Below are 13,548 nucleotides of genomic sequence, written 5' to 3'. Positions count from 1 at the left end.
ACACCACAGGCTCTCTGCCTTTCCAGCCCATGACCAGACCAGGTAGTCCCGCTCACATCAGGAGGCACTGGGAAACAGCTGTATGATATTTGGAATAAATGGCTCTATCACATTAGGTTATGTTTGCAATATGCACAGGCTGGATGTGCATTTGGTCAAAGGGGCATAACAGGAATGATTTGCATGGCTCTGCTCACTGTCCGGAAATGAGGGAAAATCCTCCTATTTTTGATATATGTGATGTAATGAGATGTGAATACCTCCTGTTTTAAGAAGACTTTAATGTACAGTTTTCTCTAAAATAATATGGCTGAGTCTTTGGTAAGGAGACTTTAGATATGATGTCGGTATTCGGAGGTGTTAGAATTCTGACATAACATCTCAGAATTATCAACGATTTCACTTGGCCCCAGGACTTGTCTGTTTCAATCAGTGGTCTATGCAAATATATTCCAATCACAGAGATACCTCCAGCACATACCCCAAAACGTCATTATGATTGTCTCACTTAATCTGCTGATGTTCTAGTAAACTCTTCCCTCAATCTCCTTATTATATCCTTGGCTTCATGCTTCTGCATCGGCATTTGGCCTAAAAAAGGCTGTAGGATGTCACAAGGAGTGAGGCTGTTCAGAAGCTCTGGCATAGAGAGTTGAAGCTGTCCATTTCCGGGGAGGTGAAAGGCAAACACCAGCTCATTCCACACACAGCGAGGTTCATAGGCGCGCTTTTTACGCCAGGTCTTCTCAGGACGAGAAGAAGGGTCCGCACGTCTCACCTTGCTGTGTCTCACAGAGATCTTCAGCTTCAAAGACGTGGAGGTGGATTCCGGCCTCCAGTACAATGTTTCTTCCATCCAGTAGACAAAGGGAAGAGGTCCAGAGCTGTTCACATTTGGAAGGTCATTGAACTGGTCAGCGGTGGGACCGTGAACTAGGATGTAGTGAGCAATCTCCTGTTTGTAGATATCAGTGCCCAGGACCCTCAGTTGTGGTTCCTCACCTCCGCAGTGCTGATTCTTGTACAGAGACAGAAGGTAGGACAATGGGAAGGAAAGTCTGAAGTTTCCATACCGAGAAGCAGATTTATCAAATGCCGGGGAGGTGGCGTATTGTTCCTTTATCTCCGTCTGGAACCTCTCTGCATTGCTCACATGTCGGACTTTGTCATAAGCTCGTTGGCGAGCATTCTCAATATCATCTGGACAGATGTCTGCACTCCAGAATGACAGGTCTCTGAATTCAGGTCTCTCGTGGTCTCTTCTTCCTTTGAAAGATCTTGATTTCAGAATGCCCCGTAAAGATTCCCAATCGGTGACATGTTGCAGCTTCATGACAGGAAAGTCTATTGGTAGATAGAGAAAGAGATCGGAGTGAACCCTGTCAATGTTCTCTATCATGGTTTTCCCCACTGTCTTTAATTTACACATGTTTGAAATCAGGTCCCTACGAATCCCCTGGATGGACAATAATATTCCAGGACTGTGGTATCCTCGGCAGTTTCTGGAAGTTCTTATCTCCTGTAGATATCTCTGTACAGAGGACTGCATTGTGGCCGGGCTCAGATCACTGTGATCTCTCAGATGTTTCACACAAAGATTTTGAATTTAGTGAAGGAGAAAAGTCACACCCTGAATTCATACGACAGGAAACCTAAATGAACAGAAGCAAACTGAACTGGTTTTATCTCAGACAAACGTCACATCCACAGAATACAGAACAGAAACTAGATTCCTATGACTAATGTAGATAAGCATGAGACACTACAAAGAAACAACATTGGCCATTTAAATTTTGTGACCCTAATACATGACCATCATTAAAGGATATGTAAACCCTGACAATGAACTTCTCTTATTTGCTCCCTGTTGATGGTTTTTAACCCCTTCGTGACGGGAGACGTACAGTGTACGTCCTGTCACTTTGTGCCTGTATGACTGGCCACGTACACTGTAGGTGACGAGTTATATCAGGCTTTGTAATGCCGCTATTTGCTGATTCTCAGCATTTAACAGTCATTCATTAATGTCTCAGTATTGAGGCATTAATTAATGAAATAATTAAGCTTTTTGCAAAAGCTTCTTCCTTTCATTAATGAAAGAATGAAGCCGTTACATGCAAATAGAGGACCGCAATTTGCGATCCTGTATTTGACAGCTCAAAATAGCAGAGAGGCAGCAGTGACTCACCTCACCTCTCTGCTATTTGTTTTGACAGCTGAGAGCCCGATGTTTAGATACAATGTATATCTTTTGAGTGAAATGTATCAGTTATGATCCTCTAGGCACGATCAAAGAGCTTTTATTGAGATCTGAATCTGACTAAAGTCAGGATCAGTCTCTAAGGTTATTATTAGCTGTTCCTAAGTTTGGATCAGCCTAATAGCCAAAAATAAAATAAAAAAGTTAATTTATCAAGCTGTCATAGTGATTGCTTGATATAAACTGACAAGAAAAAAAAAAGTTTTTTTATTTTATTTTTATTTTTTTTACAAAGTGTAAAAAAATTAAAATAAAGTGTAAAACAAAATTAGGAAAATATAAATTATATATAAATATATTTTTTATACTATAATTAATATAAAAAAATTCTAAAAAAAAAAATAATAATCAAAACTTGTGAAAAAAGTGTTTTCTTCTAGTTTTTTTCCTCATTTTTTTTATTTTATTCAAACTAAGTGAGGGGTTAGGTACACATATGTGATATAATTATATAGCCCTATCTGTCCTCTAAAAAACAATATATAATATGTGTGGGTACATTTAGTAAGAAAGTATATTACTGCTGTGGAAGAATCACACAGCAAAAATGTAAAAAATGTGTCAGTCATTTATGAACAGAACCTGAAAACTAGCTCAGTCATGAAGGGGTTAAATACGACTGAAAGCACTTTGTTATTTCTGTTTAAAAAAAAAGCAAAAAGCCTGCCGATGCTGTCAGAATCGTAATGTTGTCCAGTTGCTCCTTGCCCTCTGCAATGTTACCTCAAGAAGTGTTTTCAGCCCTGTTCCATGCTTCTGTTTGCCATATTGCTGCTCATTGCATGTATCTGCGCATCTAGTGGCTATCTGCGGCGAGATTGAATCCAGGGCCGGTGATCTGTCCCTCGCCACAGGTAACCGCTAGATATGTGGATGCATGTGAATAGCGGTGGACGGTTGTGGCTCCTGTCAGCTCGTCATTGCTTTGTACAGGCTGAGCAGCCACAGCTGTCCAGATCCAACTGCAATCCCAGCTGTGAGAATCCACTGCTGACCCTAAACAAGCAATGCCAATGAGGCCTTTAAAGGAGAACCATGAGGCGAGTGAAAATCACTCAGCCTCATAGTTCTAGCCGACCTGTGACAATGAGACTGTCACAGGTCGGCTCAATAGATCGGGAAGTGAGCGAACACATACCGTCGCTCGCTCACTTCTCGATCCTGTGCCTGCAGAGAGCCGTTACTGTCACTCGCGGTTCCCTGCAGGGATTCCCCCTTCCCCTGTCAGATACTCCAGTGCTGACTGGCGGAACGGACGGGGGATGGGGCGGCACAGCTGGCTCTGCCTCTAGATAGGCAGTCACTCACGCAACTGGGTGGATCCAGACAGTAATGTCGTGATCCATCCCGGCTGCGGCGTCTCAGTATACTGGAGCTGTAGCTCGCGGTATACTGAGCTTTGGGTGACGGGAGGACGCTAGTTTGTGTCCTCCCGGGAAAGCACTGACCCCATAGTTCTCCTTTATGTTTTAACTAAATATACAGCGCTAAGAACTCAATTAGTGGATGTTGAAAAAAACTAAATATAAAACACACTGTTTTTAACATGCAACTGTGTCACTATGGGTAATCCAAGCTAGTGTCTTATTAGTCCTATACCAAGTGGCAGTGAGACACAATGTTATTAAATTATATTTAGTGTCAATATCCTCCACAAATAAAAAACGTGACTGAAAACAATGTGTCAAATCATTGTGCTATCATGTTTCAAAACAATAAAATAATTTTCTTTGTGTCCTTCACATGAATTCTAATGTGTGATATATCACTGTGCAATAAACATATTTCCTGGCTCACCCTCATGCCAGCATACCAATGGGTTGATCCCGCCCTCGGACACCTTTAGGACCACCCCCTACCAGAGTATAAATTCCCCACACTTCACCTTACACGTGTTCTTTTTTGGTCCTCGCTCAGGACGCTTGTATTTCTTTAAAGTTTTAGTTTTTTTCCCCATTTTGTGGTGAATTGTCTGGCCCTACCTTGCCCACCGCGGGTTCAGCACAGAACAGAAAATCAGAAAATCTCTGTGATGATTTGACTCTGTGCAATAAACGTATATGTGAACAAGAAAGTCTCTGTGATAATTTGGCTCCACTTCAATATAGGTGGTCGAGCCTCCCAGTGTTCGGTGGTTTGAATACAGTGTAGTGCTTTTCTGGGGTTTGTATTGTTACCAACACATCCCCCTTTCAAAGTGCGTACTCACCGCAATATTTTGGCTGTAACAGACAGCCCCACACGTTTTATCTGATGAAACGCGCTAATGCTGCGTCTTTCGGACCGGCCGGACGTGTTTTATTGTTACTGAATTTTATTTTTAGACCCACTGGGAGCATGCTCAGGGGGTCTAAAACATCTTTAGACCCACTGGTTTATAGTACAGCAGCTTTCTATTAACATTCACCGATATTATATAGATCACTTTATAATTCATTAGTACACATTGCCTCAATTGAGAGTTGTCACAGAAGATTTAGGATTTATCGCATCCAATTTTGTTGTCACTTAGTTTGATCACTATTCATCTATTCATGGTTTAAATCCTATTGGTTTATGTTCATATGGTAAAAAATTGAACTCCTAGCGCTGCTCATCTAGTTCAATAATATTTCTCCTTTAAACTGAACTCCCTACTATTATGTAACCTTATTACCTCTCACTACTCTACAACGTTTAAAATGTATGCCATTGCAGTGTACTGTACATTGTCAATCCAGTAATGGTACTTCCCAGACCCCACCCTTGGCGACCTGAGTCCACACCTCCTACTTAGTGAGTTTAGCAATTGTTTACAATATTTCTATTGTGATGGAGTGTGTTTATGAAGGACTCAGATATATATAATATGAAAAAATATATTTATTTGATTTTAAATTCTTGTTGGTTTAAAAGATTCATGCAGTTCAATAAAATATTATTTACAACTTCTCTTGTGTTGATGTTCTACACTAGGGACACGAGATTGTTTCAAACTTGTTTCTTTATTGCCGTCTCTTTTCAAAGATAAAATCAATTAAATCAGATTGTGCTAAAAGTGAATTCTCTGCCCTGATGTTCCCTGACAATTCCTATCCACAGATCTTCTCCCTAGTGCCTATCCACATTTTTCCATGGGACCCAATGACCTGTAATTACACCCATGCATATGCCTTCTGCCCTTCACTGGTAAATTACCTCTTTTGGGTTTTAGCCTTTTTTAAAATAAATTGAATATCCTTATTTCATTTGTTGGCTGGAAGTTAATTCTAATGCAATACAGCCAATGTTCCGAAATTAAAAAAACAAATACAACCCTGACCTCTTATTGTTAGGTTCACAACCCATGTGTTTTTCATTGAAAGCAAGAGAAATGCATGAAAATGAGCTTGCTTTTGTGCAAATTGGCACACATATAAATGTGTGTTGTAATGCATGTCAATAAGCTTTAAAAATGTCATTTGTTTTCATTGATATTAGTGTAAATGCATGTGTGTTAATACACATAGTTGCCAATCTGCCCTAAAAATCTAGCTTTTGACTGGTAACAATGGCCATTACTGGAGAAAGAATCAATTGGCTGTCTTATCGGGTGTCCAGAGAGACAATCGCTACATGCCTAGAGGGCTGTGAACACCTGACCATCACACATACTGTATATAAACTTGTTAGACATCCCAATCCATATCCAAGGACATTAATCCTTTCACTACGATGACTGTAACTACTACAGCGGTATCAGCACTGCCATATGAACAAACCTCGGGCCACTATAGCTGAGAATTTGTTAGCCTTTTGCCTGCAGGTTGCTGCTTACGTATAAGAAGTGATTTGGGTAGCTGTAAGGCTTACATTTAGGTAGGAACCATGCTGCCCCCCCGCCTTGTTACCATGGCTTACCTGTGCCTGCTATGTGCCTGGAACCTTCATGGCAGGTGTCAGGAGTGAGAGCGCTGGGAGACCAACTAACATTTTGTTGGCTGATCTCATCTGGATAGTGTGAACCTGGAAGTGCTTAGCTCAGAAGTTCTTATCTCCCTAGATTTCTCTGTGGAGGTGTCTGCATTGTGGGCAGGAATGTCTCAGAATAGTGCAATCTCTATGAGAGAAGATATACATTCTTTATCTGGTTTAAGCGGCGGTTACACTTTCAAGTTAGATTATAGGAGGAAAAAAGGCGTAGAAGGAATGCCAACTTCAAAGGTTAACCGCACGGGTCAAGAAGATAAGAGTTCAGTCTTTGTAGGCCACAAGCCCACGTCAAAAAACGAATACTGAAATGACTTTATGGGGGTGATTTACTAGCCTAAACACACGCACGCACTAGGTGCGTGTGATTTTTACACAGCAAAACGTATTTATCAACCAAAAAGTCTCTAAAAGCATATTTCCACTAATGCCATATATGGAAAAATCATGCACATGATGCATATATAATGCTGCTTCACAGTTTAGACAAAAATGGTTAGCTCATGCATTTACATTCCTGCATTCATCAACGCAAGCAACACAACATAGAGCTAATTTACACAACATCACCTTGCAATTCATGCAGGGCTTTGCACAACACACCTGCTGGGTGTGTACACACTACAAAGGTGTCTAGATTCCACCCATAGATCATGCTGGGAGGGAACACACTACAGAGGTGTATACACGTTTGTGGCGTGTTTATAAGGTTACTAAATCAACCCCTATATGTGAGGGTAGATAAGCCAAGGTGTAACTGAACTTTTTTTTATATTGCCTGTAGTCATAAGACATAAAGTCTATCAGTTTAAAAGGCGTGTTTTTGTACAATCAAATGGAAACCTCTTTAGACCTATTGGTAGCTGAAGCACCATAGCACCAATAAAGGAAAGGTTTTGACGTCAAGGTAAAGCTCATTGTATAATGTGAGAGATAAGTTCTTGTAAAAAGGCTTTAGCGCAAGTGTGAAAGTGGAGTTTGTACTGTCAGGCTGGGGTCGTAAAGAGCTCAGCCTACTCAACAACTTAAAAATTGCAGATAAAAGCACAGAAAAATGATAGCTATCAAACTTGCCCCGAGTCTAATTGCTTTATTCATCCAGACCAAGCTCGGTGATGTCTAGAGAGGCTCAGGACAATTCAACAAGGATCATACATCTCAGGCATGCAGCACAGCCAAAGTACATAAATGTATGTTGTTGTCAGTGAACACAGATAATATTGAATGGACTGGACCTTTCCGGGGGCAGTTCTAAGACATATTGGTGTGAAAGACTTCCTGCTTGTAACCGAGAGGTGGCAGGTAAAAATTAGCTTAACACCTACTGCAGTAGACAAAGAGGTACTTTATTGTAGAAATTTCCTTCAACAAAGTAGGTCCACATCAGCATATACAGCAAGACAGAATTACGAGCAATCTGCAGGTGCTACAACAGTTCCAATATTTACATGCAGCCATGGATTATGGTAAAAGTTCAACGTGGTTGACACTCGCACTTCAGCAGTCTTCCAAGTCCGCTGGATATAAACAAGTCCCAGCAATCCAAGGTTTTATTTCCCAGTGTAGCAGTAACAAGACCGTTCTTAGCAACAAAAGGTCCCTTCAATATACGCAGGGTTAGGTATCCCTGATCCTGGTCCCTTCCAGTCTTCAAGGCAGCTAGTTGCTCCTTCTTGGGGTTGCCATTGAATTCCTACAACAGCTTTTCTCTCCCCTGCAGACAGTAGCAGCATTCTTCCTTCCACAACACATGTGTCTGTCCCCTTCTTTAGGGCACCTCCTATATCAATTGGCTTGAGACCGCCCCTTCCTGTCCCCTTCATGAATAATAAGGTCCCCAGAGGCTTCCTTTCTGGCAACTTCCCATCTAGAATGTTCCTTGAAAGAGAACTATGGGGTAACCCATAGTTCTCCTTAGGGTCATGGGAGGACATATACTAACCACCTCCCAAAGCTCCAAAAACTCAGTATATAGCAGGCTATTGCCCTCTATATACTGAGCGCGCTGCAGCCGGGACGGATCCCCACAATACTGTTGAGATCCAACCCAGCTGGCTAATTGACAGCGGGCTCTGCCTATCTAGTAGCAGAGCCAGCTGTGTCTGCCCCCTTGCCTGTCTGTTCCTCCAGTCAGCGCTGGAGCATCGGAGCAGGGACGGGGGAATCCCTGCAGGGAGCCGTGAGTGACAGTCACGGCTCTCTGCATGGCGATGATTGGGAAGTGAGCGAGCGACGGTATGTGTTCACTCACTTCCCGATCTATTGAGCCAATGTCACACGTCGGCTCTAACTATGAGGATGAGTGGAAATCAATTCTCCTTTACCTAGAATCTTCCTTCACGCTCTCAAAGGACAGAGAAGATTCTGCCTGATTACATGTTCACCCACATTTGGGCCCTGCATTCTAAACCAAGAGCTAAAGAGAAGACAAATAGAACATTGTCAGATTTCTTTACCATACCTGACGGGTCCCAACAGAGTTGTCCGCTACCTTATATTTGTCTTCACACTGGAGCTATGCCTGCGGAGATTTGGAGCACATATAGATATCCAAGAAGTCACACTAAGGGGCACAAATCTCAAAGCTGATGGTCTTTTATTCTTTATAACAAGGCCACTGACACCCCTCCCTATTTTATTGAAAGAGTGAGCCTGCTCAGGGATTTGTCAAAGTCAGATGCATAGTCACTAGGGTTGCCACCTTTTCTTCAAGCGAAACCCGAACACTCCAGCGACGCATGGTCATTTTTGTGGGAGAATGAGTCATGGCGTGTTCATATGTAAATAGCACTACCCATTCATATATAAATATCACAGTTGAGACTATTTTCAGTGGGGGAGCAGTAGCCCCTATCTTAATTTTGGTTGCCCCTGTCTGCCTGACATCATGTGGCCGGGTTTCTGCTGCCATGAAACCCGAACACAGCATTCAAAACCGGGACTGTCCGGGTGAATCCTGGACAGGTGGCAACCCTAATAGTCACAGTCTGAGGATGGATCCTCCCTCACTGTATGCTGAGGCTCCAACCCAGCAACAGGGGGAAACAATCAGTCCACCAGACCCAGGGAAACCAACAGAACTCAGAGAGATCAGCATACAGACTTATTACAGTCCAAATATAAAACTAAATTTGGTAGTGACATAGCAGAGGGCACTACACATATATTTGCTATATTTGCGTTTAATAACACATGTCTTATGGCCCAGCTTCTTAGCCTACTTGTGCCCCGCAGCCTTACAACTGTTCACATTCTGACAGGTAGGCAGGGCGAGTGGGCATTCAGTTGCTACGGTTGGGCCCTCTGGGCGATACTATGCTGTGGAGAAGAAGGCGGTGCGTTCCATTCAGTGTCACTGGTGGATCGCGCTACACACGGCCTCTGCTCTCTAACTCCTCCCCCGCCAGGCAGTACGGTACCCTGGCGCTCCCATCTTACATGCTGCGCATGCGTGAGCAGCCTCTGACAATACGAATGGGCATACACACGCTGGACGGCGGTCTCCTGGTTACCCTGACGACCAAGCAGCTTCTCATGTCATGGGACAAGCCCTGCAGCCTCATCTGCCGACATCAAACCAGGCTTCTAATGACCTTTATAGATGTCATGTTACTTTCAACATAAATTGACAATAGTGGCACTGGCATTATATTTGGTTGCTGAGTGATGAATAAGTAGTTTATTTATTTTTACACATACAAACAAATTGGTTATGCAAGCGTGTGATGTCATAGGGGTGTGTGAGGTGGTGGCAGACTTGTGGGTTTTATCACATCTGTTTGCCTATTTAAGCTCACTTTGATGTTTTGCACATTGTCGATGTTAAGCCTGATGAAGGGACCCTGCATGGTCCCGATAGCACTTGTTTTCATTTGACAATTGTTCAATAAAATTAACTTTTGGTGATCCTTACAAGGATACTTCAGTGTGCTGGTGACATTCTTTGAAACTCTTCATATGTACAGTGGCGCCATCCGCAGTCATTACGAGCACCCTCCCTGTTATTGAGATATCCGGTAAGGAGTGCAACAAGATCTTCTTCCATATAATGAGGCATCCTGTTACCTCAGGCAGCATCTCTTTGGGTCATGTGGGTGACAGAAGGCAAAGCAGCATGGCCACTGTATTGCAACACATACAGGGTTACTCACAAAAGGGTGAAGAGTTTGGAGAAGTGAACAATCTAGGCCAAAATAGCTGAACTGGAAAGTGAGCTGAATTGGGGAATTTTTCCAAATCGTCTATGTTGTCCTAGATTGTTCCCTTCTCCTGCCTTCTCCAAACTCTTGTGAATAACTCTGATAGTCACTATGTATTGGTAATAATTGTATTCTGAACACGGAATATGGTATGCACATCCTATAGCCAATAATATGCAAACAATTGTCACTATCAAACCACTCCCTAGAGAACATAGGTAACTTGACCACATCCAGGTCACACACTAAGCCGATTAGTTGGGTCTACAACTGCCAAATTTGCCTGGATGGGGCCAGGGATGCATAATTGGTTGCTAGGACTCCAGTGACCCAATGTTTTAGCAACCAATAAACGGAAAGCTGTCCAGCACATACAAGCACTGGCGTCTTAAGTTAAGGCTTTGTTAAGCCTTAACTTAAGACGTGGTGTTAAGGCTTTACTGAACCCCCCTAAGTGTGTTACAAAACTTCCCGGGTATCCTGATTGCTCATTGCTTCACAGCCTAGCCATAAATAAACAGTGTGCTGTATACATGTCCTCTTATACCAAGGCCATCGTCCAATTGGCCACATATTTCTGTCTGCCCTGAGAAAAACTGTATCTCCTGAAGAGTGCTGATCGCTCTCCTGGAAATCAGACATGAAAAGGAAGTGAGCCAAGTTTTATATCTCAGTGGCTTTGTATGTGTTCCTTATTGTACAAACAGAACATGTTTGTATTGTCATCCCACCAACCGTCATTTCACAATGGTGACCACATTCTGTTGAATGGATTAGCATGGACCTCTCCAATGGCTCATCTCTGGTATGTGTTATGTCAGTCTAAGAAAGGTTCTCCAGCAACTGGAGGAAATATATGTTTTGTTATTATGAATATTGGGGAAGACACAGACCATTATTGAAACCTGGAAAATATGATTCCAACCTGCTATTCTGGCAAATGTTATGTGTTGTGTGAGACTGAACTCATTCTTTGCCGTTGGAGGAAACAAACTTACAGGTCTATTCACTAAAGGGTGAAGAGTTTGGAGAAGGCCGGAGAAGTGAACAATCTATGACAAAATAGCCGATTTGGAAAAATTCTCCAATTCAGCTCACTTTCCAGTTCAGCTTTGTTGTCCTAGATTGTTCCCTTCTCCTGCCTTCTCCAAACTCTTCCCCCTTTTGTGAATAGACCCCTTATTCTTGGCCATAAGTGCAATACAGGTTGGTTATTCAAAAACCCATCAGACACACATGTTTATAATTCTACTTGATGCTTGGAGCAGGCACAGATGGGGATTGAACCCATGATCTTTGGTTTACGAGACCAACGCCTTACCACTTGGCCACTGCACCCTATGTGAAACAGCACCTATCTTCTTCCTTAGCTGGTTCTGAGTTGTTAATAGTACAATACCACTACTGCCACTTCAACTGTTCATTGCACTCTATACTTGGCTTGGCTCACTTAGTCTGCCTCTGCATTGTACCAGGATCCTCAGGGGCAAGGGTCAGAGTGACTGATAAGAGGAAGGGAGTGGGTCTTTTGGGGAATGCTTGCCATCTGAAGGTATTAACATTACTCAGTGGATCAGGCTGGAATTCATCGAACCAGGTACAGATGGGAATTGCACCCATGATCTTTTAATGAGACAAACAGCTTACCATATGGCCACTGCACCCTCTCACAATGTTCTCATATTCATGTAAATGGTGTGTGTTGGGTCAGTCCAAACCGATTTTCTTGCAAACGGAGGAAATAAAGGTCATCTTAACTATACATGAGATTAACGTGTTTTGCTAATTAATCAATAAGCACACATTTAATTGTAATTTTCATTAGAATAGTAGTTAAAAAGTTAGGCACAGATGGGGATTGAACCCATGATCTTTGGTTTACGAGACCAACGCCTTACCACTTGGCCACTGCGCCAGATGGGCTCAATGTCACCAAATTATCCATTCATCTTCTATTCAAAGGGTGACCCCATTTCAAACTGGTGACCTCATTCTGTTGGATGGATTAGCATGAACCGCTCCTACTGCAGTGACAGAGGATCAACTCTGGTGTGTGTTAAGTCAGTTTAAAAAAAGTTCTTTGGCAACTAGAGGAAATAAATGGTTATGTCACCTCATCTATAAGTGAAAGTTGTGTTGTCCATCTATAAACACAAACATTGATTTTTAGCAATGAATTAAGTTGAAGCCCCAGGCACAGATAGGGATCAAACCCATGTCCCATGGTCTATGAGACCAGCACCAAGACGACTGCACCCCATACATAAATGCGTGTTTTTGTATTATGAATGTTGATGGAGAGAGAGCATTTTTGATTTGTGAAGAAAGATGATTCCTACCTGCTATTCGGCCAAATGGTATATGTTGCATGAGGCTGAACTCATTCTTTGAATTCTCAACCATAAGTGCAATACACTTTGGTAATTAAGAAATCTATTAGACACCAGTGTTTATAATCCTGCACTAGCCAGGTAGTTAAAGAACCAGGCACAGATGATGATTGAACTCATGATCTTTGGTTTACAAGACCAACGCCTTACCACTTGGCCACTGCACCCTACATAAAAAAAACCTCTCCCGTAGCTGGCTCTGAGTTGTAAATAGTACAGTCCTGTCCAAAAGTTTTGAGAATGACATAAATCTCTGCAATTCACCCCGGCTTGCTGTCAATCAACTGATGGCCGGCATCCTGACTGATGGCAGCCCATTCTTGCATACTCAATGCTTGTTCCCCAAGCCACTTAGTTATCACTTTTGCCTTCTGGCAAGGTTCTCCATCATGCTGGAAAAGGCAGTGTTCATCACCAAACTGTTCTTGAATGGTTAGGAGAAGTTGCTCTTGGAGAATGTTTTTGTACCATTCTTTATGGATGGCTGTGTTCTTAGGCAAATATGTGAGTGACTGAGAAGCAGGTGCGGCCGACCCAGGGTCCAAGGCTTGAGGGGGGCCCGCTGACCAAAATATAACGCAGGCAGTATACGGGACACACTGACGGATCACTTGCCTCCTGATGTGGGCATTGTGTCAATGCTCCGCCCCTTCAGACTGTGTGGCCAGGATGATGTCGAGCTCTGGCAGCACTAAATTGCTGCAGAGTATAAAGTAAGTCACTGAGGTGATATTGGGGGGGGGGGGGGGGG

The 13,548-nt window shown here is 42.7% G+C and overlaps 3 non-coding genes across 3 annotated transcripts; all 3 read right to left on the bottom strand.

The window, feature by feature from the left end:
* Positions 1-11,673: 11,673 nt before the first annotated feature.
* On the bottom strand, positions 11,674-11,745 carry TRNAT-CGU. Its single transcript has one exon. It is a non-coding gene; the product is annotated as a tRNA-Thr (tRNA).
* Positions 11,746-12,250: 505 nt separating this feature from the next.
* TRNAT-CGU lies at positions 12,251-12,322 on the bottom strand. The gene has a single exon. It is a non-coding gene; the product is annotated as a tRNA-Thr (tRNA).
* A 570-nt stretch (positions 12,323-12,892) lies between these two features.
* On the bottom strand, positions 12,893-12,964 carry TRNAT-UGU. The gene has a single exon. It is a non-coding gene; the product is annotated as a tRNA-Thr (tRNA).
* Between the last annotated feature and the right edge of the window lie 584 nt (positions 12,965-13,548).

Source organism: Nanorana parkeri, unplaced genomic scaffold (assembly GCF_000935625.1).
Source record: "Nanorana parkeri isolate BGI_ZX_2015 unplaced genomic scaffold, ASM93562v1 scaffold1595, whole genome shotgun sequence".
Lineage (NCBI taxonomy): Eukaryota > Metazoa > Chordata > Amphibia > Anura > Dicroglossidae > Nanorana > Nanorana parkeri.
The sequence above is the reverse complement of the archived record's forward strand: the minus strand, read 5'-3'. Positions and strand labels throughout refer to the sequence as shown.